This window comes from Leopardus geoffroyi, chromosome C3 (genome assembly GCF_018350155.1).
Source record: "Leopardus geoffroyi isolate Oge1 chromosome C3, O.geoffroyi_Oge1_pat1.0, whole genome shotgun sequence".
Taxonomy (NCBI): Eukaryota; Metazoa; Chordata; class Mammalia; order Carnivora; family Felidae; genus Leopardus; species Leopardus geoffroyi.
The window spans coordinates 60,855,962-60,870,186 of NC_059338.1; the positions used below are offsets into that span (position 1 = coordinate 60,855,962).

The window sequence follows — 14,225 nt, forward strand, 5'->3', positions numbered from 1 at the left end:
GATCATGTCCAGAGAATAGACCATGGGCTGCACCAATGCTGGGAAGAGTGGGTGCAGCCAGGCCAGAAGGCAAGACTCAAAGACACAAGACACCTCAATGAAGGCCAGTTAGAGCCTGATGGGCAAGAATAAGGACAAGATGCTTGTGAGAAGTTTGAGGCCCTTCCTGCAAAGCCATGTCATGTAACCTAATTATGCAGTGGAATACTAAGGAACTGGATGTCGGTAATGTCTCTCTTGTTCCATTTTACAGTAACAGCTTCTTAAATCTATGTTCAAGTGCTGTTTCCATTTTTTCTGCATGAGTGGGAAGAGGCTCATTTATTGGGCTGGATTAGAATGTCATCTAAGAAAAGGGGGAGAAAAGGAAGGGACTTGGGAAGAAACTTTACCCAAACGACAGTAAATCTCCAGGGAAGTGACAGTATAAATAGGAAGTGATTCAGTTTTATATAATAGGTAAGATTAAGCCATATTCCCAGTCTCTCACAATCCCCCTTCCTGATGATCCTTCATCTATGAATAGAAATTAGGTTCATGAAGAAGTTCAGGTCAGTTTTACAGAAATAAAAAGATGTATATTTTGTTCAACCTCATTGTGTTATGGTAGTTAATTTTAAAAAGCTGCAATAGCAATCTGAAAGGGAAATTTCTTTCCATTTCATAACTCAGAAGGCTTGACTATTGCCTCCTCCCTGCTGGTGAGAAAATCCAGCTCAGTAAATGAGCCTCTTCCCACTCATGCACGGTCCAAGGAAATGACCCTTGTCAATGAATTTAAGACACTGTTACCATAAAATGGAACAACAGAGATGTTACCTACATCCAGGTCCTTAGTGTTACACTGCATAATTAAAATGTCTCTACCATATCATATTAGTAAAAGACATAATGGCAGGAGGGGACAAAGTGAGGAAATGTCACTTCTGAGAGTCAGAATATTAATGGGACCTTTCTGGCTGGTAATGTTACTAACCTTGTTAAATCCTATTCACAGTAAAATTCTAAGGAGTGAGAGCCACTAAGAAGATGTCCCTCTTGAATAACTTCAGTGGCATCAGGGAATTAACTTCAGAAATGGTGGTGATGGTCTGCTCTAGATAATAGACTTTAAAATGCTGTTTCCAACAAGATCTCAGCTGTCAAATATCACATTCAAATCACCAACCCTACGTTTTCACCTTCTTGTCTTCATGAAATAATTTCTCTTTTTCTTCATAGACTTTCATGGTCTACATTTATTTTATTTGAAGTCTTAAAATACAAAGTCCAGACAGTGCCACAGTACCTAACATGGAAAATGAAAATGTTTTTCTTCTGTGCATGCTCTATGTTTGCATCCACCCCTCCATGTATAAAACTTGAGTCTGTCCAATAGTCAGATAGCATTGTATAGATAGTATCTATATGTAATTATGATATTAGCCTTTCATGCAATGCTATCTAATGATCAAATTTTAAATATTAACAGGTCACACAGCACTTGATCAATTTTAAATCCACCGGACAAATGCATTCTACATTACCTATCTATATGAATTTGCAGAATTAAACTTTTGCAAGCTCCTTCCAGTCATTTTGGCTGTGACCCAAATCATGTCAAGACAAAGACAGAAGAAATTCCTAGGCCAACAAGTGGGTAATGGTACAGCCATTTCCTACACAGGAAAACTGCTCAACTCATTCATATATTCATTAATATTCTTTGAATATGTATTATGTTCTAGGAAGCACCATGATAGTAGAATGCCTAGTCATATGAAGGAAGTAAAACATTCCCATAAATAAATACAGTATGAACACTTCCATATGAGTGGTAGAAATAACTATGAAAATCTTGGGAAAAAGAAATATTTCCTGCTTCTGGTGATGACAAAAGGCATTTCAGCTGGCTGTGAAGACTGAGTAGGTTTTCACCAGACTGACATAAGACCAGCACATGGGGTAAAGCAGGTTTCACAGGTTGCACTAAAGGCAAAAATTTTAATGGAAGTGCCACATAGTTCAATTCAGATGGGATACAGTATGAGATAAAACTTTAAAAAGTTGCCAGATTTCAGAAGACTTCTTCGTTCTCCTGTATATATATATATTTTAAGATTTTATTTTTAAGTAATCTCTATACCCAATGTGGGGCTCAAACTTACAATCCTGAGATCAGGAATCATTTGCTCTATCCACTGAGTCAGCCAGGCATCCCTCTCCTATGTTTCTAAGCATTGAATCATGAGTTGGAAAATTCTCTCATGTTCTTAATTCACGATTAAAATACCTATATACAAATATCCATGATTTCAAAAGATTTGCATTTTTTATCTCCAAGTTCTTGCAGAAAGTGCAAGCCATCTCTTGGAAGCTGAAAGCCATGACTTTCAATAATACATTTTCATTTTACCTGAAATTTTAAGTTTCATATGTTCATCTGTTCCATACTTTCTAGGCTCACTGTTCTGATACAACTTAGAAGACAAAATTAAATGCAAGAATCATTCAATAAAAGTTCCCATTCTGAGTTAAGATTTTCACCACTTTTTCTTGGTTGCTAAAGAGGTAAGCTGTATTCAATTTGCCTTGGCTTGAACAATTAAAAAACAGTCTAATAATAAGACGTTAACCCATTGATATTTATATCCTGATTTCATAGAGATACTAAGAGTCAAATATGTGCTCTGAGATAAATTTGCTTCCCAGAAGGTTATAACCTTGTAAACTACGGATTAAATGATTGATCTTATACTGATTGACAGCACTGAACAAATGTCAACCTCCATTATTTTCATGTCAGTTTCCTCAAAATTTTGGTCTATCATTATCAACTGAATTTATTTAAATTAATTTAATTAAAGAAATTAATTATTTGGGATAATTTCACTAAGATTTTTAGCCTTTTAAGAACAAGTATTTTCTTTCTTTCCAATGATTAACATTAGGATAATATCTGTTATAAAGAATCAAGTCAGATCAGAATAAGACATTGGCTTGCTGTGATTCTCCATTTTAGTTGTCTCTTCAAGTTGGAAAATTAACCAAGTTCTGTCTTGTACTATAGTTAGAACACTCCCATATAGATCAAAATCACAGAATTTTAAGACCATTATGTAATGGAGTCAAGCTGTTTGCTCAATCCATAAGTGGATCTGAATTTATTATTTAATTTATAAGGTTACAAGAAAAATGCTCAGCTAAAAATAATTAATCAGGAAATAGGCAGAACTACCTCATAAGACTATGGAAGAAGTCACATGTAGGGAATGAGGCAGGGTGGGATTATGTGGCATATGGGGAATGATGATGAGTTGCCCCTATATCATACCAAACCAAGCTTAAATTTCTTAGCAAAAATGTTATATGAGGGGCGCCTGGTGGCTTAGTAGGTTAAGCCTCTGAATATTGATTTTGGCTCAGGTCATGATCTCATGGTTTGTGGGTTTGAACCCTGCATCAGTCTCTGCATTGAAGGTATGAAGCCTACTTGGGATTTTCTCTCTCTCCCTCTCTCTGCCCCTCCCCTGCTTGTGCACTCTCTCTCTATCCCCAAAATAAATAAACATACATACATACATACATAAATAGTATGTATGTATGTTACATGAAAACTCCTGATATGAAAATGAATACAGATAAGGAAATTAGGTCTAGAAAGTTTACGTGACTTTGCAATGCCACACTGGGAGAGAATCCAGACTAGAAAAATCTTTCTCTTTCCTGCTACGCAGCATCTTCCTGAGTCTTTATGTTCTCACCGGGTTTTTATAGACAACGCATTATGGAATCTAATTTTTTACATCCAATTTGACTATCTCTGTCTTTACCTGGCATTTTTATACTATTCCTATTTAAAGTCATTTTTATATATTTGGATTAAAATCTACAATCTTTGTACATGTTTTCTACTCATTGCACTTGTTTTTTATTTCTTTTTCCCCTCTCTTGCTGTCTTTTCTTTTAATTGAGCATTTTATATGATTCTATTTTATCTCCTCTCTCGGTGTATATAATTTATGCTTATTTTTAATTTTTAATGGTTGCCCTATGATAGACAATATACAACTTTAAATGATCTAAATCCACTTTTTTGAAAGGACAAACTAGGTTGTATTTGCATCTTTCTGTATAATCAAATCATAATCATGGGAAACAAATTTTGAGGATGATGAAGAAAGATAACACTCAAGACCTTGGTGATGAGGTAACATGGTGCAGTAGTGAAGAGCATGGACTCTGGAACAGTCTTCTAGGCTCAAATTCACACTGCATGTCTTTCTGTGCTGCAGACTCCTTCTCTGTTAAAATGGTACTGTAATAGTACCTACTTCTTTGAGTTGCAATGAATAATGAATAAATTTTTGTAAAGCTCTTACAACAGTGCCTGGCACAGTGTAAACGCTGTTCCTAGTTACGTGACCTCTAAAAACACAAACTTTGTTAGCATTTGGGCACATTTCTTGCAGGCCCTTATGGGTTTTTTTTTTTTTTTTAATTTTAATACTTTCATTGAGGTATAATTCACATGCCAGAAAATTCACCACTCTAAAGTTTACCCTGGGGTAGTTTTAATATAGTCCCAGAACTGTGCAAGCATTCCCACAATTTTAGAACATTTCAATCACACCAAATAGAAACCCCATTCCCATTATCAGTCAGTATAAATCTATACCTGACCCTCAACCTCAGCCCTAGATAACCACTAACTGCCTCTCTGTCTCTAAAGATTTGCGTATTTTAGAGTATTCATATAAATGAAATCCTCTCGATCCACTTTCGGTAACATTACACCACTTCATTAGAAGTGCAGGTACCTTCTTTTAGGGGCGCCTGGGTGGCGCAGTCGGTTAAGCGTCCGACTTCAGCCAGGTCACGATCTCGCACTCCGTGAGTTCGAGCCCCGCGTCAGGCTCTGGGCTGATGGCTCGGAGCCTGGAGCCTGTTTCCGATTCTGTGTCTCCCTCTCTCTCTGCACCTCCCCCGTTCATGCTCTGTCTCTCTCTGTCCCAAAAAAATAAATAAACGTTGAAAAAAAAAATAAACCAAAAAAAAAGAAGTGCAGGTACCTTCTAACAGAGAATTTCTAATTCCTCCTGTCCTTTGTGACATTGCTGTCATTTAATTCACTTACCCATATGCTATAATCACCCAATGATTGTGCCTATAATTGATTTTAAAAAACCATATCTTAGGGGCGCCTGGTTGGCTCAGTCGGTTGAGTGTCCAGCTTCGGCTAAGGTCATGATCGGTTCATGGGTTCGAACCCCGCATCAGGCTCTGTGCTGACAGCTCAGAGCCCAGAGTCTACTTCGGATTCTGTGTCTCCCTCTCTCTCTGCCCCTCCCCCACTTGCACTCCGTCTCCGTCTCAAAAATAAATAAACATTAAAAAAAATTTTTAAAGCCATATTTTAGACAAATTAAGAAAAATAACTTATTTTAATGTTCATTAATTTCTTTCCTGATGCTCCTGCTTTCTTTGTGCACGTGCAAGTTTCTGACCTAAGTCATTTTACTTCTGCCTGAAGAGCCACTTTTCACATTTCCTGCAAGGCAAGGCTGAAGGCAGTGACTTTCTTCGATTTTTACTTGTGTGAGAGAATCTTTATCTCTCTATCACATTGAAGCATAAGCTAGCTAGACACAGAATTCTAGGACGGTAGATTTTTCTTTCAGTACTTCAAAGATTCCACTCCATTCTCTTCTTGACTGTACAGTTTCTAGTGAGAAGACTGCTGTCATTCTCATGCATTTCCTATTGATACATTGGTTTTTATCCCCCTCTTCCTTCTGTCAAGATTTTCTCTTTGTCTTTGGTTTACTGAAGTTTGAATATGATATACCTAGATTTTGGTTTTATTATTATTGTTATTATTTTAAAAAATCCTACTCCTCTTTCTTTTAGGCCTATTTTTTTCTACTATAGCTCTTAACATATTAGTCATAGTTATGTTAAATTCCTCATCTGCTAATCCCAGTGTGTTTTCTATACTTAGTTTGGTTCTGATGATTAATTTGTTTCTTTAGACAGTGTTTTTCTGGGGTGCCTGGGTGGCTCAGTCGGTTGAGTGTCCAACTTCAGCTCAGGTCATGATCTTGTACTCTGTGAGTTCGAGCCCCACGTTGGGCTCTGGGCTGACAGCTCAGAGCCTGGAGCCTACTTCTGATTCTGTGTCTCCCTCTCTCTCTGCCCCTCCCCCACTCATGATCTGTCTCTCTCACTCTCAAAAATGAATAAATGCTTAAAGAAATTTAGACTGTGTTTTTCTCCCATTTTTGCATCTCTTGTAATTTTTGTGTTGAAAGCCATACGAGTTGTATAAGGTAATCAGGATTGAAGTAAATGAGGCTTTAGTGTGACTATTTCTATTAAGATGGGAGTGTTCTATAATCTGATTGTCAGCTAGTTAGTGGGACTGTTTAGTGGGGCTATGGGCTTCACATGTGTTTCTGTCCCACTCTCCTTGAGGGGTTCCTGTTCCCTTCCCTAGCTAGTGTTTCCAATATATTTCCTTGAAATCCTGCCCCCTGGTGACTATGTTTTTGTTTTTTCTTTTTTCCCTCAGGTTAGGTAGTGCAGAAATGGGGTGGAATCCTCTTCCCCTAGCTAGAATAAGGTTCCAGAATCGCACTCTGGAAAATTGCTTCCCCCTGGCGACAAGAACTTTTTTGGGCGAAAGAGATTGAGACAGTTTCCTTTCCCTGCCCACTGTCAAGGCCATGTAGAAGTCTTTCTTAGAGCCTAACCGGGAGAACCTGGTCTGATTCCTGAAGGGAAATCCCAGAATGTGTACAGAATGTGTGAGGGCCTTACTATGAACCCAGGAGTTTCTCATTCTCATGCTACTCTCCCTAAACCTCCAGTAATTCATCACAGTTACTATTTAAGTGTTCCTGTCAGCTTGTGGTGTTTAGCATCTTCTGCTCCTGGTACACAAGCCTGTGTCCCTATCCCCACCCCTATGCAGCTTTTCCCTGGATGAAACTCTATCTGCAGGTTTTGGGGTGGCAGGTTGACCTATGACCCTAGTTCTCTGATAAATCTAAGAAAAATCATTGGTTTTAAGTTTGTTCCAGTTTTTCCTGTTGTAAGGACAAGAGTGATGAATTCCAAACTCTTAATATGTTGGAGAAAAAAGTAGAAATCATGTATCCTCTTATCTGTGAGAATCTTAGCAAGTTTCTAAATCTCTTTTTGCATCACTTTTTTTTTCCATCTGAAAACATGGGTGCAGAGTGATTTACCTCATGAAGTTGCTTTGAAGGGATAAGGTCTAGATAACATTGGCTACAAAGCATGGCATGAAGTAGGGGCTCAATTAATGTTATCCCCATACTTCATAATGCCAAGTAACTAGTTTGGCTGCATGAAAAGGAATGAATTATTGATTTGCTCCCCTGATTTCTATAAACATAACATATTTTTATAGGTAAGTGGATTTTTATAATAGTGGATCAAGTGGCTGTTTTGTAAGCTGTATCTAAACAAAAGAGAATAATCCAATGAATTGCTCATTCCAGTGATGTGGTCTCTCTAATCAATAAAATATGAATGTGTACTCTCCTAGGGCGATCACAGAAATTACCACAAACATGAGGGCCTTCAACAAATAGGAATTTATTCTCTCATAGTTCTGGAGGCCAGCAGTCCAAAATCAAGGTGTCGACAGGGCCATGCTCCCTCTGAAAGCTCTCAGGGAAAATCTTTCCCTGCTTCTTCCAGTTTCTGGTTGTTCCAGGCATTCCTGTGGCTGCTTAATTCCAATCTTTGTCTCCATCTTCACCTGGCCTTCTCTGTGTCTTTTTCTTTCTTGTCTCCCATAAGGGCACACTTGTTGTTAAATTTATGGCCCATCCACTTAATCCAGGATGATCTTATCTCAAGATTCCTAACTTCATTATATCTACAAAGGCCATTTTGCCAAGTAAGTTCACACTAATAGGTTCTGGGGTTCAGGATGTGGACATATTTAGGGGAAACAACCATTTGACCGACTAAAATGCATTAGCTAGCTATCGCACTGGGCAAGCCTATCGGTTTGGTTAAACAATTAAAGTTCTGTGTAAAGTTATAGATTGCCCCAGAAGAACAGAGAAGGGTGTTTTTATTCCTTGTCCAATACAATGGATTCTGTGATACAATCACTGGGGCTAGATCCTCAAAGAAACATGATCAATTGTATCAACTTACTGTTTTGTCCCAGAATGAGTCACGATATTTTGTCTTCAGAGGCAATTTTGGATGATTCCTTTGAATAGAGAGGAAGCAAATAATATGGCTCTTATATTATAAATGGAAAATTAAGACAGAAGGGTAAGCCAGTTACTGTTTACAGTTTAATTAGAAATGCTGACAGAAAGACTTGCAGTGTTGGTAGAGCTCCCTATTAGTCCTGTCAACATAGCTGCACTGCCTCATCTTCTTATTTTCTTTCTCAAATTTCAATCTGGGCTCCAGAACCAAAGAAGTTCTATTTTGCATGCATCAGTAACAATGAGCAATTTACACTTAGCTATCTTCGTCTGTAAAACCACAGCAGCTGCTTGGCAGTCCTCATTCTACTGTGATAAGCAGGTTTACTGTTTTCTTCCTCACTGGCTCAGCACTCATGCCAGGGCTGGGGTGGAGGGCTGGGTAAACAGGAGAGCAAGGAGACAATAGCATTCCATTTCTAAACAAAAAACAGTTGTGTCAAAATCCAGTTTACTGTCTTAATTTCCAAGGTGTGTGATTCATTTTCAAAATGTTTAGATATTCTCTTGGATGTAATGCTTTGGCTTCAATCCTGAGAACATACATAGCATTTGGACAGCAGCACACCTCTGATTGGTGCAGAGCAATGCCAAATTGTACAGCTTACTGGAAGGATGGATGCACAAGAACATTTATCCAATTTCAGAGTAAGAACAAGGTATTAGCTGACTCGGTGGAATGGGGACACTTTTAGATTCTGTATTCATAACTTTTAAACCTATATAGGAAAATAAAAGTAAGTGGAGGGTAGACTATTAACTAGGATGTAATGTTTTCTTCTTTACTATTAAAAATCTCAGAGGAAACATTCTAATGGATATGATAATATCCCAGTTTTATACCTTATGAAAATCTATTTAATTTGTTTCCATTAATCATTAATCACTAGGTGCCCTACCACTATAGCTGTCCTTTACTTTTCAATACACAAGTATGTACTCTGTTCAACTTGAGAATAACAGTGGGAAAGGATGGCCTGAGGTGTGGGGGCGAGAACAGTGACAGGAAGGTGGCCTTGTGGATTCTCTCTGACAACTGGATGTTCTGCCATACTGTTTAAGAAAGCCATTTTAGGTGCAGTGCGGGGACCTAGGACAACAATATTAGTTGCCCTTTCTTGATAACCAATTATACACAAGGCTTTTCATATTCAAAACCTCATTATTCTTCACAATAGCCCTATCATAAATGCTTTCAATTTCATGTTGTATATGATAAAAATAAGGCTTAAAAGGTCAGGTAACTTGCCAATGACCTCACTAAGCAAGAATTTATGGGCAGATCTGTTTGATTCCAAACTCCATTCTCTAAACCACAGATGCTATCCCTATCATGAATAATTAGTAATACTTTTTTTTAGCACCCGTGACATTGTTTTTAATACTTTACATGGTTTTATCCGTTTAATAATTATAAAAACTGGGGCGCCTGGGTGGCGCAGTCGGTTAAGCGTCCGACTTCAGCCAGGTCACGATCTCGCGGCCCTTGAGTTCGAGCCCCGCGTCAGGCTCTGGGCTGATGGCTCAGAGCCTGGAGCCTGTTTCCGATTCTGTGTCTCCCTCTCTCTCTGCCCCTCCCCCGTTCATGCTCTGTCTCTCTCTGTCCCAAAAATAAATAAACGTTGAAAAAAAAATTAAAAAAAAAATAATTATAAAAACTATAGGATGTAGGTACAGACCAAGATAGGATATTTTCCTCAGCTTGACTAAAGCTTAGACAGGCTTCTTCCTGAGTTTTAGCCCCAACCTCCCTTTTCTTAGAGCATTTACTTTTGAAAACCTGTAATTGTAAACCCTTTCCCTGACCTTTGGGGATATAAATCTTTTAACACATCTAGCCTGTTTTACAACTTAGGACTGTCTGTCTCAAAGAGCTGGGAGCCAACCCCATGAAATGTAATCATCAAGAAGACAGCACCCCTAAATCCCAGTCTCTGTGAGAGGATAGGAACCTAATCTTAGCGGGGTCTTGACCCAAGTTGTACGACTATTTCCTCTCAGAAAAATACAAGAAAGATGACTTTCTCTTTAAGTAAAGCCAATTGACAAACACAGATGACCTGTGATCTTCCTCACCCAATTCTTAAAAACTCTTAAAAACTCAACTTCAGTGGAGTTGAGTTCAGATTGCTTTCTGTTTTCTCTCCCTTTTGTGATAGTCCAAGTAAAGTTTTCCTTACTTGTTTAAATTTGTCCAGTGCAATTTTTGCTTTGATAGTGCTTTTTAACACCATTTTAAAAATAAGAGCTCTGAAGCCCAAAGATGAACTATTTCTCCCAAGATCACATGATTGGTAGAGCCAGGGCTAGAACTCAGGCAGTCTAGTTTTAGAGTCCTGCGTGAATCATTATACTCAAAGAGAAATAGTATATTCACAGTGTTATGGGGAAACATGTGCCTTCACATAATAGGTGCTTGAAAGCTGAAAGCCATGCTTATGAAGAACAAGAAGGGAAATATGACTCAAGTCAAGCAGATCTGGTTCAGATGCAGGAGGTTCTTCTCAGTAACCTTCCAGCCTTGGGTGATCACAGTAACAGTTCCTGAGGTTTGTGCTTGTCTGTCCTTGTGGCTGAGTGGAAGTACAATGGCCCTCATTTCCTCCACTGGCTTTACTCCTCTCTTAACCTTCCAACAAGAAGGTCACAAACACTACTGAGGGATAAGGAGCTAGTGTGTGACATTTCTGGGTGACATCTCACTACATTACTTATTAAGGTCAAGAAATAAATGTGAACTGGCCCATTTTAAAGATAATCACATCTAACGTAAATGTCATTTGATAAGTTTAAGGATGCCAAACGGAAGACTAAATTACGGAGTGCAAAGTCAAGTTTAGTCAAGAAACTAATGTGTATACACAGAAAACAAAGGAAATTGTGGAGAGACATGTTTCTTTATGCTCAAAAAGGCCTTGTAGCTCATTGATTTGAAATGCTTATGTATTAATTTTAACTGAGGACAATTTAGGCCAGCTTTGTATTGTGCCCATATTAGAAAAGCAAATGTGATAGTCTCACCCCTTTATCAAGAACTAGAATAAGTCACAGCAACCCCTGATTGCAAATTAAAATGCTAATTTCCACCCATTTTAATTTTTGATAAATTCCTACTGAGAGCTACTGATTTTAGAAACTTTCAAACTCCTCAGTAGCTTCCATTCTATTTTGTCCCCAGGAGTTTGCCTCAAGGGTCAATTGGTTTCAAGCTCTATTATGAGGAAGTCTAAAATGCTCTCAGGAAGAGTGAATGCCATCTTGGTAGAGAAAACACATTGCAATTTATGAAAGGCAAAGTATTTTAGGCCATTTAATGTGCTCTCAAATGCACAAAAGAGTTGAGGAGACCAGCTTTTAGGGAAAGTAAAATACACAGTCCTTAAGGATGATAGGCCAGTGGTTAGTAGGTAGTAGCAGTAACTGGAATGTGCAATCTAAGCTTTATTGAATGCTTACTAAGTGCCTATGAATGGCTGAAAGGCCTGACACGTGTTAGGCATTTTAATCCTCACAAAAAATACTTTAGATGCTATTATTATTCCCCATTTATAGCCCAGACTAGTAAAACAGAGAAATTCAGTCATTGCCCAAGGCCATACAGCTGGATAGCTGAGATTTGAACCTACAGGCTGACACCAGGTTCATGCTCTTTTAACCACTAATGCTAAGGGGTATTGTGATTGCGGGAGGGAGCACTTCATACTATGTATGGTTGAAAATCACTAAGACCAAATTTGTAGGAGGGAGGACTGTTCTTTTCTTTAATCTGCACCTGGAAAGCTAGAGAGGATGAAGCATGGGAAATTGTAAAAGCTTTTCCTTGAGTGGAGGATATGACAGTTCATATAAGGACGTAACTGTAACAGGTTATGTTATAACTATAACAACTATAACTATAACTAACTATAACTATAACTATAACTATAACTATAACTATAACTATAACTAACTATAACTATAACAATGAATTCAGTGACCTGATGGAGCTACTGGAAGGGAATACAGAACCCAAATGCCAAGAGGTCTACTCGATAATGAACAAAGTCAATACTATAAATATAATCAACAGTACACTAACTTCCTGGAAGTGAGGGCGGACTGGTGTTAAAACTGAATCACAATAGGATGACATATCTCAGATGAAACAGAGTCTAAATTCTTCAGGCTGTTTTATTCACTACATAGAATGGACAGTATATGGTGATGTAGGCATACATTCTAAATATGACAATACTAGGTGGATATTGGTAAGTTATCTCTTTATAGAACTTCTTCTTAGCACTCAACAATCCATAAATAATTAACTGAACAGCTATTTGTTTAGTGTGTACTGCCACTATTTGAACATTAAGCTCTGAATGGGCAGTAACCATGTTTCTAACAGTGAACCAGACATGCAAAGTCAGGCTCTGATGGCACTTACATTACAGCGAGAGAGACAGATAATTGTAATGTTGCATAAATGAAAATATTTCAGATATTAAATGCTGTGAAGAAAATCAAAAGCATACTATGAGAGGAATCACGAGGTGATGGGTTATGTTAATAATATTCCATTTGACTGAGAAATCACTTTACTGAATTGAAAATGTCTACATTAAGTTGGCTGCTAGGAAAAAGTTTGGAATTCATACTCAATTTACAGAAACAAGTACAATTACAGTGTATGCATAGCCAAAACTTGAATGTTGCAATATTATACTTGTTATGCAGCTAGAGATGATGTATAGTTAGAGAATGGAAAAAGAGGGAATAATACACAGCCCCGTGCCACAGAATTCATCTCAATATTAGATTTTGAGCCAGGAATGGAGATTGAGGGTGACACGTAGGAGAGCCAGGAGAGCATGGCATTGCAAAAGACAACCAAAAAAAAAAAAAAGTGTCTCAGTTAAGAAAGTTATGAGTCAGCAAAGAAGGTGGAGACCAGTGAGAACCTAGACAGGCACGGTGAGTTTTGGTCAGGGTACAGATACCTTTTGGATAGGTAGAAAAGCCAAGGACAAGTAACGAGACACAAAACAGACAAGAGTCAACAACAATGTTTTTTGTCTTTGAAAGTCTAACAATCTGAGAAGCACGACAGGATGGATTCATAACAAGATACATCTTCAAAACCAACATGGCAGCTGTAGTCAAGTGTCATCAATGATCCAGAAGAGCCACAGAGAGGGATGAGCTGTGGCAGACAGGAGAGCTTCCAAGGATATAAGACTTGATCCTTATCTTCAAGAAGTTAGGAATTAGATGAGAGAAGAGAAGGAAAAAGGAAGTTCTAGACAAGGTGTTTGACCAATGTGGGCAAGTGGGAGAAATCATTTGATTGCTGGGTTGCAACAGAGATTTTTCCTCAGGACAATGGAGGATAGAATTGAAGAGGCTGAGGTCAACAGGACACCTATCTTGAGGTGGTTCAGTAGGGTTCCAGGGTGAGGTTTTTTTTTTTTTTTTTTTTTTAATTTTTTTTTTCAACGTTTATTTATTTTTGGGACAGAGAGAGACAGAGCATGAACGGGGGAGGGGCAGAGAGAGAGGGAGACACAGAATCGGAAACAGGCTCCAGGCTCTGAGCCATCAGTCCAGAGCCTGACGCGGGGCTCGAACTCACAGACCGCGAGATCGTGACCTGGCTGAAGTCGGACGCCCAACCTACTGCGCCACCCAGGCGCCCCCAGGGTGAGGTTTTTGAAGTGAAAAAGAAAGCAACTGTTTTCTCACTGACACAACGCTTACAGTGAGAAAAAAAAAAAAGGTAGCAATCTAGTAAAATGGATTGCATCCAATTTCTTTCAACTTCAGGTACAGATACCAGTACTTATTTTAAGTGATCTTTTAGGAAATTAAAAATAAAACAGTTAACATTCACTCATTTTATTTTTTTAATTTTTTTTAACGTTTATTTATTTTTGAGACAGAGAGAGACAGAGCATGAACGGGGGAGGGTCAGAGAGAGAGGGAGACACAGAATCGGAAGCAGGCTCCAGGCTC

At 38.4% G+C, this 14,225-nt stretch overlaps 1 protein-coding gene across 10 annotated transcripts in view; it reads right to left on the reverse strand.

Moving 5' to 3' along the window:
* The window catches only part of RGS7 (regulator of G protein signaling 7), a 525,490-nt gene that overhangs the window by 192,594 nt on the left and 318,671 nt on the right, over positions 1–14,225 (reverse strand). Inside the window, exon 1 of one of the 10 annotated variants that reach the window (XM_045453100.1) lies at positions 8,492–8,560. The exons of the other annotated variants lie outside the window; for them this stretch is intronic. The gene's annotated coding sequence lies outside the window, so the exon portion shown is untranslated. Of the gene's footprint in view, positions 1–8,491; positions 8,561–14,225 lie in introns of those variants that run through there. 10 annotated transcript variants of the gene reach the window in all.